Genomic DNA, 15,330 nt, shown 5'->3' on the forward strand with positions numbered 1-15,330 from the left:
CCTATTTAACATTCTCTGTATGCACCAGCCCTGATTCAAAACAGGATTAGACATTCTGTTGCTTTGATGTCAGTGGGGCTTTGCACTTGAGGCAAAGGGGTGGAGGGAAGGGGGGGGCGACTCTGGTAATGAGCCTTGCAAATTCCACACATCCACTTCCATCGGTTGACAAAACAAAGGTCAGAAGCATTTATCAGAAACCCAGATAATAACTTTGGCCAATTTTTCTTCCAGGTGGATTGCCTGCTGAACAGGGCAGGGGGAGGGCACAGAGACTGGAGACCGCCCAGCTTGACTTCTTGTTATGATGCTTGGTCTTACCCAAAAAATGGGAAGCTTCTGGCAAGCAAAAAAAAAAGGGGGGTACCATTTCTCTCTGCTCCCCCAAACCACAAGCCACTTTGAAAGGTTATCGGTCTGCATCTGTAAAGAGAGACAAGAAGCAATTAATCAAGTATCTAAAAGCAAGACTTGTTTGACAACCAGCAGATCTGAAACATACAAGCCGCCACATAGCGGGGAGTAAACACACACACACACACACACACACACACACACACACACACATGTCAAGTTCAATAGGGAAGGCTGAACTTCCAGATTCCTGTGGGGAACAAAGCACCAGAGGCTACTTGGCTGGGCTGATGGCTCAGAGCAACATATGATGGAGATATATTTATGTATCGCCCACTGGGTGAAGCTGAGCTCACAGAAGACAGCAAAGAGGGGTTATAAATACACCAAAAAGCAGAGGAGACTCGTCTGTTAGGGCAAATGAGTCATAGCCCCACCAAGCTGAGCCTGCCGTCAGCCAGTCCCACCTGCCTCCTTTCTTACAACCAGACCACTGGAGGCACTGCCTGTCTGCGCTTAGCCTCAGTGCTGGCCTTTTAGTAATGAGGAGGATGCTATAGGTCAGGGGTCAGCAAACTTTTTCAGCAGGGGGCCGGTCCACTGTCCCTCAGACCTTGTGGGGGGCCAGATTATATTTGGGGGGGGGTGAACGAATTCCTATGCCCCACAAATAACCCAGAGATGCATTTTAAATAAAAGCACACAATTTCGGGTTAAGAACTTAATTCATTCTGGAGGTCTGTTGTTAACCTGAAACTGCTCTTAACCTGAAGCACTCCTTTAGCTAATGGGGCCTCCTGCTGCCGCCACATGATTTCTGTTCTCATCCTGAAGCAAAGTTCTTAACCCGAGGTAATATTTCTAGGTTAGCGGAGTCTGTAACCTGAAGTGTATGTAACCTGAAGCATATGTAACCCAAGGTACCACTGTAATGTAAAAACACCAGGCAGGCCCTACAGATAAGCCAGAGATGCATTTTAAATAAAAAGACACATTCTACTCATGCAAAAACAAGTTGATTTCCAGACTGTCCATGGGCTGGATTTAGAAGGCAATTGGGCCGGATCCGGCCCCCAGGCCTTAGTTTGCCTACCCATGCTATAGGTTATAGGAAAATACATCAGAAGTTGGACCAATCTAAGTCAGTATTGTCTACACACTGACTGGCAGCAGCTCCCCAGGGTTTTAGGCAGGGAGTCTGAAAGATTGTACAGTATGGCCAATGGTCAGGAATGTTTAGTCCAGAAACATCTGGAGGGTCACAGGTTGTCCAACCCTGGTGTAAGCCTCCCCTTCATGTCTGTCCTCAGCATCTGAGGACACCAGTGAACATAAAGTGCTCCATTTAGTTCAGATGGCCGTGGCTGGAGTGGTCTTCTCTGAATTTGAAGCAGCTGACCAGGGGTTCCAGCAGTGGATTTGATAAGAGAAGTTATTCATGTTGATCGGGGGCGCCAGTTCCTGGGGGCTGAGCCCTATTGGGGCACTCCTATATTTGGGGAGTAGGGGCTGGGCACCCCAATGTTAAAAAAGTGTGGAGGGGAAGGAGGGCCAAAGCAGCCACCTGCCAGTGGCGGAGCCAAGAGGAGACTGAGGAGGAGCCGGCGGCCATTAAAGCCACACGGCCACTATGCTTGGCTCCACCCCCAGCTCCTCCCAACATCCTAGGATCGCATACACAACATTGGCCCCCCCCCCCATCGCCCTCACAAACTGGCACCTCTTTGTACAGTGCAAGTTTTAGAATTATATGAGAGAGAAAGAGAGAGAGGGAGAGAGATTGGCTGTGTATACACACCGTACATTTAAAGCACAAGACTTCCCACAAAGGATCCTGGGAATTGTAGTTTGTTAAGCGTGCTGGGAATTGTAGTTCTGTGAGAGGAAAGCTACAGTATGGTATGGTAAATGTATGGTATTTACACAGCCAGAGAATTCTATATACAGTAGATCAGATATTATCACACACTGGGAAAGGGATGTACCTTGAAATGTTGCCTTCTTTAAATGTGTTGCTCCAGACAGCCACCTAGGGTCATTCAGCAGTAAGATCATCCTTTGCAGACTATATGCATTTAATAAGAACCGCATTGCTGCAACTCTTCGTTTTCCAAAAGTGTGCTGCACCAACACAGCTCAAATCTTAGATGTTACAGGTAGGGCCTCTGAGAGGGATTTTATCAAAAGGTGCAAAGTTTATTTGGGGCCCTTTCTGTTCTCCATCAGTCATTCTGTTTTTATCCACACTAGTTTTATGCCATGTAAGGTCGAGAGAGGGGTGGAGTGGAGCGCTTTGTTAATTGTCTGCATTTAAGGCCTTATGCTTTTATACTCCCTCCATGATAAATATAAATAAAATAAAAGAGGATCAGAGATAACAAAGCAAATTTGAACATTTTTGACTTAAGAAATGTTTTCCAGGCTTCGCCATTCTTTCTGCCAGTTTCAGCTTTATTTGTAAGCAATATTATAAATAAATAAAAAATTTGCAGAATCTAGTTGTGCTAGCTTGATCAAAACAACAATGCAGCAAGAGCTCCCCTGTAAACTATGCAGCTGGTTTGTTGCGAGTTGGCCAACATAAGCTGAGTTGTAAAGGTAAAGGGACCCCTGACCATTAGGTCCAATCGCGAACGACTCTGGGGTTGCGGCGCTCATCTCGCTTTACTGGCCGAGGGAGCCGGTGTACAGCTTCCGGGTCATGTGGCCAGCATGACTAAGTCGCTTCTGGTAAACCAGAAAAGCGCACGGAAACGCTGTTTACCTTCCCTCCAGAGCGGTACCTATTTATCTACTTGCACTTTGACGTGCTTTCAAACTGCTAGGTTGGCAGGAGCAGGGACCGAGCAATGGGAGCTCACTCCATCGGGGGGGGGGGGGATTCGAACCACCGACCTTCTGATTGGCAAGCCCTAGTCTCTGTGGTTTAGACCACAGTGCCACCCGTGTCCTTAAGCTGAGTTGTGCTCAGCTGTAAAATGACTTTACAATTCCCTGTTCGTTATATCTGAGTGACATTGTTTTCTTGGGTTAACCACTAATTCCAAATTAACAACCGCTCTTGTGAGAAAAGCCCAAATTAAAATACACAGAGATGAACACTCACCCAGTCTTCTCTTCATAGCATTAATAAAGCAGAGCACCATGAAATATCATGGGTTGGCTGAGTGGGTTTTTCGTGATGTTCATGGTGGCAATGAGCTGCTTTGGCCTCCTCTGCTTGGGGGAGGCTGCTGTCAGTGCCGACACCCGCTGCCCTTCACTGGCAGATGGCAGAGGGGCAACCCCTTTTTTTTTTACACAGCAGATCTGCAAACTCAGGTGTACATCACAGCAAGCACTCTATATCACGAAAAGTGGGAATTCCACTGAGTTGTGTGGCTGACCTGAGCAGAAGGAGACCCCAAGGAGCCCCAGAGGCATCTGGGTACCACCCTTCGGAGGAGTATTGACCTCTGGTCTAAAAAAACACATGCCCACAGTCATTATCTAAAGTAATGGCTTCCTCATTTGGCCATCAGTTCTGATTAAGGGAGCTGACTCTTCTTTGCAATGTGAACTGTCACAGACACTTTGCGATGGTGTCAGACCAAGTCAGTGGCAGGCAGCTATTGAGAAACAAAATTACTTTCCCCAACAACTCCTGGGAGACGGGGCAATGAGGGGTGGGTCTCTGCAGGCTGTGTTATTAACTCACCATGTGCAGAGTCTGGTAATGTCTGAAATTGTATAAAACTGGCTGTTTTTGCACACGAGGGATTCTCCCTGTTCATGTTTCTCCAGCGACTGCTTGGAAGCTGTTTCAGGAAGGGAAGCAGTCACAGTGCTACATACGAATGCCGTCTTTGCCAACCTGGTGTCCTCTAGAACAGAGCTTCCCAAACTGTGTCATGACACATTAGTAGTGTGTCGGCTGCAGAATGTGTCTTGCAAATGCTCCCCGTGCTCCTCCCAGAGCTGGAAAGGGAGGAAGGGAGCGGGCAGCCTGCCGGTTTGCTAGAAAAACGGATTGCCTGTGTTGCAATATGCAGTGGCGGAGGAAGGGGTGGGGGTGGTCTGCCCCAGGTGCCATCTTTGAGGGGGTGACAAGAAGGCACCCCGTGGGAGGCTTGCCCTGCCGCCCTAGGCGCAGTGATGTGAGCTACTGCCATCACATAGCTGCATACAGAGGATCCCTCTGCCGCCACTGCAGTCGTGAGCAGAGGATCCCACTGCCGTCCGTACGGCGCACGAGCGGCAATGTCGGCAAACCTCCCAGTGGTGCATGCGCGGCGCTACTACAAACGTCACATGTGCATTTACCATATGTACGGCGCGCACACATGCACCACTGGGCAGTTTGCCCTGCCCTCCAACGCCCCACACCAGGTGCTGTTTAGCCTTCCTTTGCTCCTGGCAATACGATGCATGTCTAAAAAGTGTGTCACCAACATGGAAAGTTTGGAAAGTTCTACTCTAGAGGTTTTGCACTGCAACTCCCATTCGTAACAGTGGTGCTAGCTAGGGCAGATAGGAGTTATAGTATAGTATATTATCTGCATTGCACCGAGTTGGTAATAATGCATGTATGCTGGGTATGGGATAGAACAAATGATGGATTCCAGAGTTAACTACATATCTATGATTTACAAAAATCTAGCTCAGGTTGCAAACCTATGCACAGTCGCTAAGAAATGTATCCCACTGAATTCAATGGGACTTTCTGAATGAACATCTGAAAGATCACATTCCATGCATCACTTACGAAAACAGACCCAGAATGGTAAAAAGATGGGGATGCAGTAAAGGCTGGGATGCAATAACATCTGAAGCCATAGCTGGAAGGAAAACTTTGGACTTTTCTGGGCTGGTGAAGACCCCACCCCTTGAGAAGCTTTTCCCCATAAAGGAACCAGGATAGTGTAGTCATCAGAGTGTCAGACTTGAACCTGAGAGACCAGGGTTCAAATTCCCACTTGGCCTTGAATCTCACTGTGTGGCCTTGAGGGCCAGTCACTGCTCTCAGCCTAACCAACCTTATGGGGCTGTGGTGGGCATTAAATGAGGAGTGGGAGAGAGCCATGTTTGCCACCTTGAGTTCATTGGAGATGAAAAGGTGGGGAATAAATATAAATTATGGATGTAAAAATAAAATATATATTTTTAAAATCAAGTAATTCCCCTGCCTTGCTCTGGTAACTCTGCTGCTGGAATGAATCCATTTCCTTGAGAGTATATGCAGACTTGATTAGGTCCTGAAATGAGCAGTATCCATCTTCCTGAGGGAAAGCAGATTGCCTCCTACGCCTCAGACACATGTGAATCCAATTTCGAGGACATTTGATTAGCTGAGCAGTCTCCTTTATCTGCCAGTCAGGACCTGAATTATAGGCAAGTGTTAATTAAGCAGGGGTTATCTTATTTTCCTTGGCTCTTTTATTCTTGGTTTGAGACAAATAGAAATGGGTCAGAGACCAACATCCTCCTGAAGAACACACACACACACCACTGCAAGTCAGGCCTGTCAGAGCTGTGTGTTCTGGGTAGACTCCTCCTAGGGCCTGTCCCAGGAGACTGTTCATGCAGCAAGAAATGCACCTTTGTTTCTTATTCATTACACACAGCCTTGGCTCGAGGTGGTGCTGTAGTTGTGGAGGTACAGTGGTACCTCTGGTTGAGAACTTAATTCGTTCTGGAGGTCCGTTCTTAACCTGAAACCATTCTTAACCTGAGGTACCACTTTAGCTTAATGGGGCCTCCCGCTGCTGCCACGCCACCACTACACAATTTCTGTTCTCATCCTGAGGTAAAGTTCTTAACCCGAGGTACTACTTTCGGGTTAGCGGAGTTTGTAACCTGAAATGTTTGTAACCCGAAGCATTTGTAACCGGAGGTACCACTGTAATTGCATTTCCCCAGCACTCCTGATCTACTGATGACACCTTGCTTCAAAACTCCTAATAATGCCAGCATCAGGACTCCTCCTTGTGCTGGGTCAATAGGGCGCTCTGATTCAGAGCCGTGCCCCAGAAGGCAAATAGTCATTGGCTGTGTACTTGGGGGAGGGCATGTATGCAAGCAGTATGGGGGTGCTAGTACTGCTTGGTGATTGGTGCTTTCTCTGTGTCTCTTTTTGAGCAGTTGCATGGTGATTGCAGTTAGTGGGGGAATTGAATCACGCATGTGGGAATTCTGCTTGTACAGAAAGCAGATGGAAGTGTTTTTTCTCTGTTCCTCGCTAGAGCAGCTATCCTGTTCAAATGGAAATTGTTTCATTAAAGGAACAGGAGATTCTCTTCTTATCTACCCCAAGGAGCAAGAGGCTTCATTAAAGGGAAGGTTGTAATCTTATATACCCCCTTACCTGGGAATATGTCTTACTGACTTGCGTTAGCTCACAGTGAAATAATCTCTTCTTTTCAGCCACCCTGATTGTGGAGTTTGCCGCAACTGATGCTGTGTAAAAGCATATCTTCTTCTTCTTCTTCTTCTTCTTCTTCTTCTTCTTCTTCTTCTTCTTCTTCTTCTTCTTCTTCTTATCAAAATACTTGTGCAGCAAACTGATAGAGAGGCATCACAGGGAATGAAAGAAATTAAACAGAATTAAGAACAGGAATAGTTTTTGCAGCAAAGTTCCAAGGTTTCTTTCCCCAGAAGTCAGATTTAATTACCTGTTTGTCTGTTAAATTGTAAAAAAAAATGCTGTCTGTGATGATGCATCAAGATCTTAATTCACGTGGCTAGATTGGTTTGCCCTGCTAATCCACTTGTGTGACATTATGTACACTAGAGTTCCGTAGGTGTCCCTGTAGATGATGAAAATAGTTTTCCTAGAGCTGCTAGATTTCCTTCCCATTGGTTCAAGGAGCCAAGGCATGAGTTCTCCTTGACTTATTCCTGGGTAGATTACACAGTGAGGGGTCTCGCCCACCCACTCCCATTTTCAGGGGCATTATTGCTTTCACTAGTTTGACAGTACATCAGTACTACTGTATGGCCCCATTGAAATTCAAGCTTCCTCCATCCCTCCCTACCTGCCATGCTTTAATTCTACTCCAAGACACATTGCCTATATATACCTGTATTGATATTAAAAAACAAAATGTAAACTTTTTTGTTGTTCAGCATTATCTACTGGTGTGATGTTCATGCCTTTTCTGTTTGCATAGTGAAAGGAGACCCCCCCCCCAATTGAGCCACTTTTCAGGTACTCACACTTGGACGCATTTGCAAATCTTTGCATGGGGCCAACACCTGGGTTGCTAAGTCTTCTTAATGAGCTCCTAAGGATGCATTAGTTTAGCTTATCTCAACTCACAAATAAGATGTAACAAGGGTACCCATGCAAAGATATCGTTTTACACTGAGACAATCTAGAAAATTAATCCCCTCCAAGTTCTCATTATCAGAGCCAAACGTCTGGTTAATTAACTCTAATAGCGCATTCAAACCGGACTCAGATAATTACCTCTTGTCTCTTGACAGCCATCATTCCAACAGCATAAGCCTGGCGTGGAGAATGATGAAAGCTGACTTGGCACCTCTTGGCTAATTTGTCTCCAGTTGATCATTTGAGGCTTTCCCCTTTATCCTTCTCATCCCCCACAGTTCATTACAGCAAGCCAAAGGCCAAGAGAATTGCCTCCCATGTCTTTGTTTTCCCATGCTCAGAGCAGACAAAACAATAAGGAACCAGGGAAGTAGCTGTCTTAATTACAAGGTCATGGGGAGATGGGGTGGTTCTAATGAATTGGTTGCTATCGTCGTATCTTCTTTTTAATACGAAGCACACACAATTCATATATATTGCACACTAATCTAATATATATAGGCATCAAAACCCGTGGTTAACAATCATACTTTGAATACGTGACAGTCTTGAAATATTAAATATGTGCTGCAGGGATATCTCTACGTTTTCTGTTTCAGTGTGTACAATAGTCTTCAGCCATAAATCCGAACAAATTCCATCCTCTGTCTTTTTCTCTGTTGAATGCCTCAGCTTTTCCAGTTCGGTGACCTGCCAAACTTTAAGCAACTTCAAATCCAGGATAATAACTACCTTCTAATGCCTGGTTTGGCCTGTTTTTAGTTGCTACCAAAAAACTGATCAAACACACACTTCCTTTTGCAGTGACGCCTTGCCAAGTCCCTTCAGAATAACCTTTGCGTATTTTTTTTCTGCTTTGTTTTACAAATCCCTTTTGAATCACAGCAGCCTGGTACCTTCAGGTGGTCCCACTCAAAATGGCAATAATCTGCATCTCTCCTGGCACACTTTAAGCAGTGAAAAGGTACCAGTGGGAGCCGCAACACAATGCTGCAGAATGGAGAGCTCCTGTTCCTTGTGCCAGCCCAACCTTTTTTCAGAATACTCCACTGCATCCCCAATCCAGCTGGCAGACACTCAGAATTATGTGGCCACAGTGCAGGCTCAGGTCTCATTGAGCTGTTGTGGTTGTAGGTTTTTTTGGATGGTTATCCCCTTAAGTCCCTCCTCCCTGCCTTTGCTCTATTTCTGCAAAACCTGGGGTTCCCACAAGCTTGTCTCCCCCTTGTTTCCCAGTAACCCCATTTTGGCTGCATGACTATCATCAAGCTTCTGAGTTCACAGTTAGTATACAAGACCATGGGGTCAAAGTGATGAAGCAGTGAAACAGGCACCCCCAAACTGTTTTTGGGACTACAATTCCCATCATCCCTGACCACTGGTCCTGTTAGCTAGGATGATGGGAGTTGTAGTCCCAAAACAGCTGGAGGACCAAGTCTGGGGATGCCTGCTTTGGAAGATGCATTATCCCTTAACATGTTAAGTCAATACTTGAAGCATTCTCTTGAATGGTGCACCAGTTGCCACTGGTCAAATATGGGGAACCTGTAGCCTTCCCAATGTTGCTAGACTCCAACTCCCATCAGTCCCCAGTCAGCATGGTCAATGGTTAAGGGTGATGGGAAGGCCACAAGTTCCCCCACCCCTGTCCAATTTGATTGGTACCGAGTGCAAAACAGGCTTCCCTCCTCTGGAGCAGTAACTTCTGCCCGTTCATGTGGAAGACAGCCCTGACTCACATAGAATTGTAGAGATGGAAGGGACCCTGAGTATCACCTGGTCCAACACTTTGCAATGCAGGAATATGCAGCTGTCCCATATCAACAGAATTTGTTCCATATTTTCTCTGCAAATCTTTGCCTTTCTCTCCTTGCGTTTGAGGTCCTTCATTTTGCTTTCTTTCTCCTCCATGGATAAAGTCATCAGACTGTCAAGGTGGTAGCACTTTGCTTGATGGCTAATTATTGCATTATTATTTTTTTCAGTTGCAGAGAGTTTTCATCACAGTTAGCAATTCAATTCTCTTTTTATAATTAAGTGGCAGGATTAGTTTCCACCGGTTCCACCAGTTTCCTTAAGAGTGCCGCACTAGAAATGATTTCATTGCAGCACTTAAACTTTCATAAAAAGGTAAAGGGACCCCTGACTATTAGGTCCAGTCGTGACCAACTCTGGGGTTGCGGCACTCATCTCGTTTTATTGGCTGAGGGAGCCGGCGTACAGCTTCCGGGTCATGTGACCAGCATGACTAAGCCGCTTCTGGCAAACCGGAGCAGCGCACGGAAACGCCGTTTACCTTCCCGCCAGAGTGGTACCTATTTATCTACTTGCACTTTGACGTGCTTTCGAACTGCTAGGTTGGCAGGAGCAGGGACCGAGCAACGGGAGCTAACCCCGTTGCGGGGATTCGAACTGCTGACCTTCTGATCAGCAAGTCCTAGGCTCTGTGGTTTAACCCACAGCACCAACCGCGTCCCAAAATTTCCATAAGACCGGCCAAATTGAAGCTCATAGTCAAATGGGCATAATGGAAGACGATGACTCCATCGTCACATTAGGAAGGCAGAGTCCCTTGACTGTGCAAGGTCCAACCAAGGCCAGTCAATATGCTCAATTGTCTGATTTGAGGAGGAACCACTCCTTTCCCAAAGGACAGCCACTGATTCCAGGGAGATTCCCTTACCCACAATAGAAACAGAGCATCATTTGAGCTGGGGCTCCATGAAGAAGGACCGGGAACCTGCTTGAGATGCCTTTATTCCCACTCCTTCATAACATGCAGCAGCAGGATCTAATTTCTGTCCTTTCAAAAAGAGAGTGCCTCTGAGCATATGCAGAGTATTATCTCATCAGTCTTGATTCCCCACAGTCAACCCCCAGTTGCTTGGGACAAGAGGGTACCTGAGAAAATGATTTCTCAGCACGGTGTCCAGTTTCCTTCCAAATTAAATGCTACAAATTATCCACATTTTGGGTGGTGGGTTCTACGGCTTATTCTGGCCCCAATATGTGACTTGCAAAATTTCTGTTTTTCTTCCATGCTGCGGTTGCGTTGCACAGATGAATAAAAACTTCAGGAATGTAAAGGCAAATGAGAGGTTTGGCTCAGCAATGAAGCTGAACTGCAAAGGCCAATTTTATTTTTATTTTTTCCTCCTCGGAAAAGCTGGTGTCTGTTTCTAAAAATCATCCTTTTCCTCCTCCAGGGTAAAGTGAGTAAGACTTTGTAGCTGAGCCAGGACAACTGAAATGCTGTTTGAAAACCATAACTTCTAGATTAATAAATGACACTTTTCCTTGGTTTGCTTCTGAATGATCTTTGTGTGAGCTGAGTGCCTGGTGGGCGTGTATTGTATGCTGTCCTGGACTACATCTTTCCCTTGGATCAGCATCGCATCGGTTTCCCTGGCATAGCACTGGTAGATCTGGTAGACCAGTGTGATTAGACAGTGAGCCAACTTTAATTCTTTCACCACTGGAATCTTTGCCATTGCCTTAGAAGGATAAGAATTATTTATGTATTTCTAGCTGTAGTATTTGTCTCGTCTTATCATGCACAGTTATCTGAAAACTGTGTTATTGTTGTTCACATTTATAGCTTCCCTTGCCTTTAGGGAACTCAAGACAGTGGACTTGGTTTCAATTTTTATCACCTTTAAAGCCCTGGATGAGAGATGTTGACTAGCCTGAAGTCACAGCTCAGTGGAGATTTGATCCTTGGGCCTCCCTAGTCCTAGTCTGGCACTCTGACCGTGACACCACACTGGCCCAGTTAATTTTAAACTAGTTTGGAGCACTGTGGTTCCGAGAAATGGCTCAGTAACTGGACTTTGATTTGGGAAACAGCTTTTCTTTTTTTAATGCTTTTTATTAGTTTTCTTACATTTTACAAATTGTTCCATTTGTTACTAACAACAGACACACACACACAAAATTTAAAAATTGGAAAATAATGAAAAAGGAAGAACATACATACATCCATAAATCTACAAGTTCTTAAAAGAAAACTTATGCCACCATATTCTTAATTTCCAATTACTTAGCTTTCCCGACAGACTTCCATCTTCCTCAATGCAGGTCTGTCTTATCTTTTTGTTTCTTTGGTCATTTTCCAATTTTCTCTGTTATCTATATGCTATACTTGTAATCTGTCTTGTAATTTGCAAATTTTAATAAAGCATGTCCAGGTTTTGACTTGGGAACAATGTTTTTTAAAATATTCTTTGTAAGTTTCCTACTCCTTTTTGAATTTTGGTATGGCTGTCTCCTAATTGTCTCTATCATTTTTGCCATTTCTAGATATTCCAATAATTTCTCCTACCATTCCTCTTTTGTTGGCACAGATTCTCCTTTCCATTTTTTGGGCAATCAGTATTCTTGCTGCTGTTGTAGCATACAACGGGAAATGGCTTTTCAGCTGATTGCTGGGGAAAATCTGAGAGGAGCTGGGAAGCATCTGGAGTGGCATAAACCATCTCTCAAGGGTTGGGGGGGGGGAGTGCTTATGTTTGTTCAAATAGGGAAGGGGAAGAACTAGGCACTGAAAGTGCAGTGGCACAGGGTGGCAATTCGAATACGCCAAAGCCCCTAGAGAAAAGTTCACATGCCAAGGACATTTGGGGGGGGGGGGGGGAGAGAGAGAGAGAGAGAGAGAGAGAGAGAGAGAGAGAGACTGTGTATAGGTATTTATATGCAACTGCTAGAGGCTTCTGGGGCAAGCTGGGGCACTTAGTTTTAAAGGAGAGCATCAATGAATTTGGCCCAATGGAAACTTGGTGGGATGGAGACAACCAGTGGGACACATTTATCTTTGGATGCAAACTCTGTAAGTAGGACAGAGGAGGACATGCTGTTGATTTGACATTGTAGTGTTGGACCTGGCTCAGAAAAGGGCAAACAAAATTATCAAGAGCAACTCTGCTGTGAGGGAAGCTCACAACATAGCCACTTTTTAGTTTAGAGAAAAAACAAGTAAGAGGAAACATGACAGAGGTGTAAAAAAACTATGCATGCTGTGTAAAAAACGGACGGAGAGATGTTTTTATCCTTTCCCTCTCATAATAGGAGAGTACAAGGTCATCCAATGAAGATGAATGGTGAAAGGTTCCGGACAGACAAGTACCTGTTGATTCAGACAAGTACCTGTTGATCCAACTTGAATAGCTTAAAAAGGTGTTAAATTCACAGAGGAAAGGGCTATCAGCGACTGCTAGCCAGTTTTCTATATTCTACCATATTAGCCAAGATTCTATATTCTGGCTACAGTATAGTCTGCCTCCCCTGTCAGAGGCTGTATGCTTCTGATTTACATGGGTGTAGCCAAGGGAGCAGCTGCTCCCACCCCAATCAAGTAAGACAACAGAAAAACATAACTAACTGACCAATCACGTTGGTTCTGCCGCTGCAACAAATGTCCTGCCCCCATAACCAAGTCCTGCTCCCCCCTAACAATAATCCTGGCTTTGCCCATGCTTCTGAATACCAGTTGCTGCAAATTGGGGACATGAGGAGTGCTGGCGTGCTCAGTTTCTGCTTGTGGGCTTCCCATGGGTTGGCCACTGTGAGAGCAGGAAGCTAAACTTGGTGGGGTTTTGGCCTACACTAGAATGACTCTTCTATAGACAGCCCCCTGCTTCCCTGTGGATCACACTGTGTGGCTAAAGTGCACATTATGCTAAATGGGTTGCTGCAAATTCTCCCCCTCTTTTTTAAATTTCAAATTGCTCTTCCCCTCCAGCCAGGACAGTTGTGCTTGGGGAGGGAAGCTTAACCCTTCCCACTCTCATGCCCCACATGGAAATTGCTCCCATAAAGCTGTCTCCTATCCTACGGATGTTTCCTTTCGCCTGGGCAACATGGAAATTCTATGAGGGAGAGAGGGACATATATAAGACAAACCCTTGGACAGCAAAAATAAAAAGGGTCCGCTTTAAAGACCAACGCGTTTATTTATTTTAATTCATTCGTTTGTTTTCTTGCCTGCCCTTCTTCTCACAACAGCCCAGGGCAGCAAGCAATAAAACAGGAAAGCAATTTATAAACAGGTAAAACTATGTCTTTATTTTAAAATGCATTCATTACTATGTGTTTGTGTTTATACACGTGGGCATGGTGCTATGCAGGGAGGCAATGCTTTGCAAGATGTTGTCAAATGTGTAATGAAGCAGAGAGACCGTACAGCAGCTGATCAGCTAATACAAACAAGATGTGACGTCAGGGAGCTTACTTTGCATAACTCTGCATGTGAGATATATACAAAAATTATAAAAAAATTGTCCAGTAGCACCTTAGAGACCAACTAAGTTTGTTTTTGGTATAAGCTTTCATGTGCAGACTATTTTTTAATAAATTTTGACTGTGTCAGACCAACACGGCTACCTACCTGAATCTGCATGTGAGATCATTACTGTTTGCTCTGTATCGTTAACCAAGCTAAGGCACAAGTAAGGCTCAATGAAATTGTGTCAGATCTCCGGTTCAGCAGCCTGACAAAACAATTGTAGTGCAGATTCTGGTCTGTAGTTCAGAAGGTCCTCAGCGACAAGGTTGTGTGCTGTATCATATAATCTCAGCTCTTCCTATGAAACAATTCCCGTTGTTACCTGCTCTGTCTCAGACACTGTGTGGCTGCTGTAGCAGGTGATGTCTTCCTTTCATTCAGGTAGTAAAGAGCTGCGTCAGACAGGTGGCGTCACCTTATAACGTCAAGAACAGATGCTGCGCTGTTGGCAACAAGAATCGTCTTGGGATTGGACAGCCAGAGTATGAGTCAGAGGCTGAAGGTAAATGTGCAGAGAAAGCCAGCACATCTGCAATTCCCAATGAGTGATTTATCCGCTGTCCTGACACCAGCAGGCGTGTTCTTTGTTACCTGATTGATGCACTTAAGGCCACGTCTGTTTTCGAATGTGCGTGTAGCAGGAGAAAAAGATCCACTGCAATCCAGAAAATTAAATGATCGATTTGACCAGTATTTTCCTCAGTCCTCTCTTGTTAAACAATAAGAAAGTGATTAATTGAGACATTAAATGAAACATGGCCTCTCCCTGCAAGGAGCTCTTATCATCGAAACCTTGCCAGCAAGTGAATTTAGCAAACCAAACACATCCTTTGCAACTGTCTGCAGAAGGTGTTGCAGAGGTATTCCTACAGGAATACTTTTATTCAAATGAGGTTGATAAAATATATAGTGACACCTAGGCACACCAGCAATGGAGAACCTGTGGCTCTTCATATGTCGTTGGACTCCCAACTCCCATCAACCAGCATTGTCAATAGAGATGATAGGAGTTGTAGTCAACAATATCTAGAAAGTTACAGATTCTTCTGCAAAACACCACAATAATGAGAATACAGTGGTACTTCGGGTTAAGAACTTAATTCGTTCTGGAGGTCTGTTCTTAACCTGAAACTGTTCTTAACCTGAGGTACCACTTTAACTAATGGGGCCTCCTGCTGCCGCTGCACGATTTCTGTTCTCATCCTGAAGCAAAGTTCTTAACCCAAGGTACTATTTCTGGGTTAGCGGAGTCTGTAACCTGAAGCATATGTAACTCAAGGTACCACTGTATAAACTATTCCACCTCCCCCACACAAGGTGCTTAAGAACATCAACAATAAGGCCCTAATAAAAACAACCAAATCCTTGATTTATTTATTACATTTAT

Source organism: Podarcis gaigeae (assembly GCF_964106915.1).
Source record: "Podarcis gaigeae genome assembly, chromosome: 2".
Lineage (NCBI taxonomy): Eukaryota > Metazoa > Chordata > Lepidosauria > Squamata > Lacertidae > Podarcis > Podarcis gaigeae.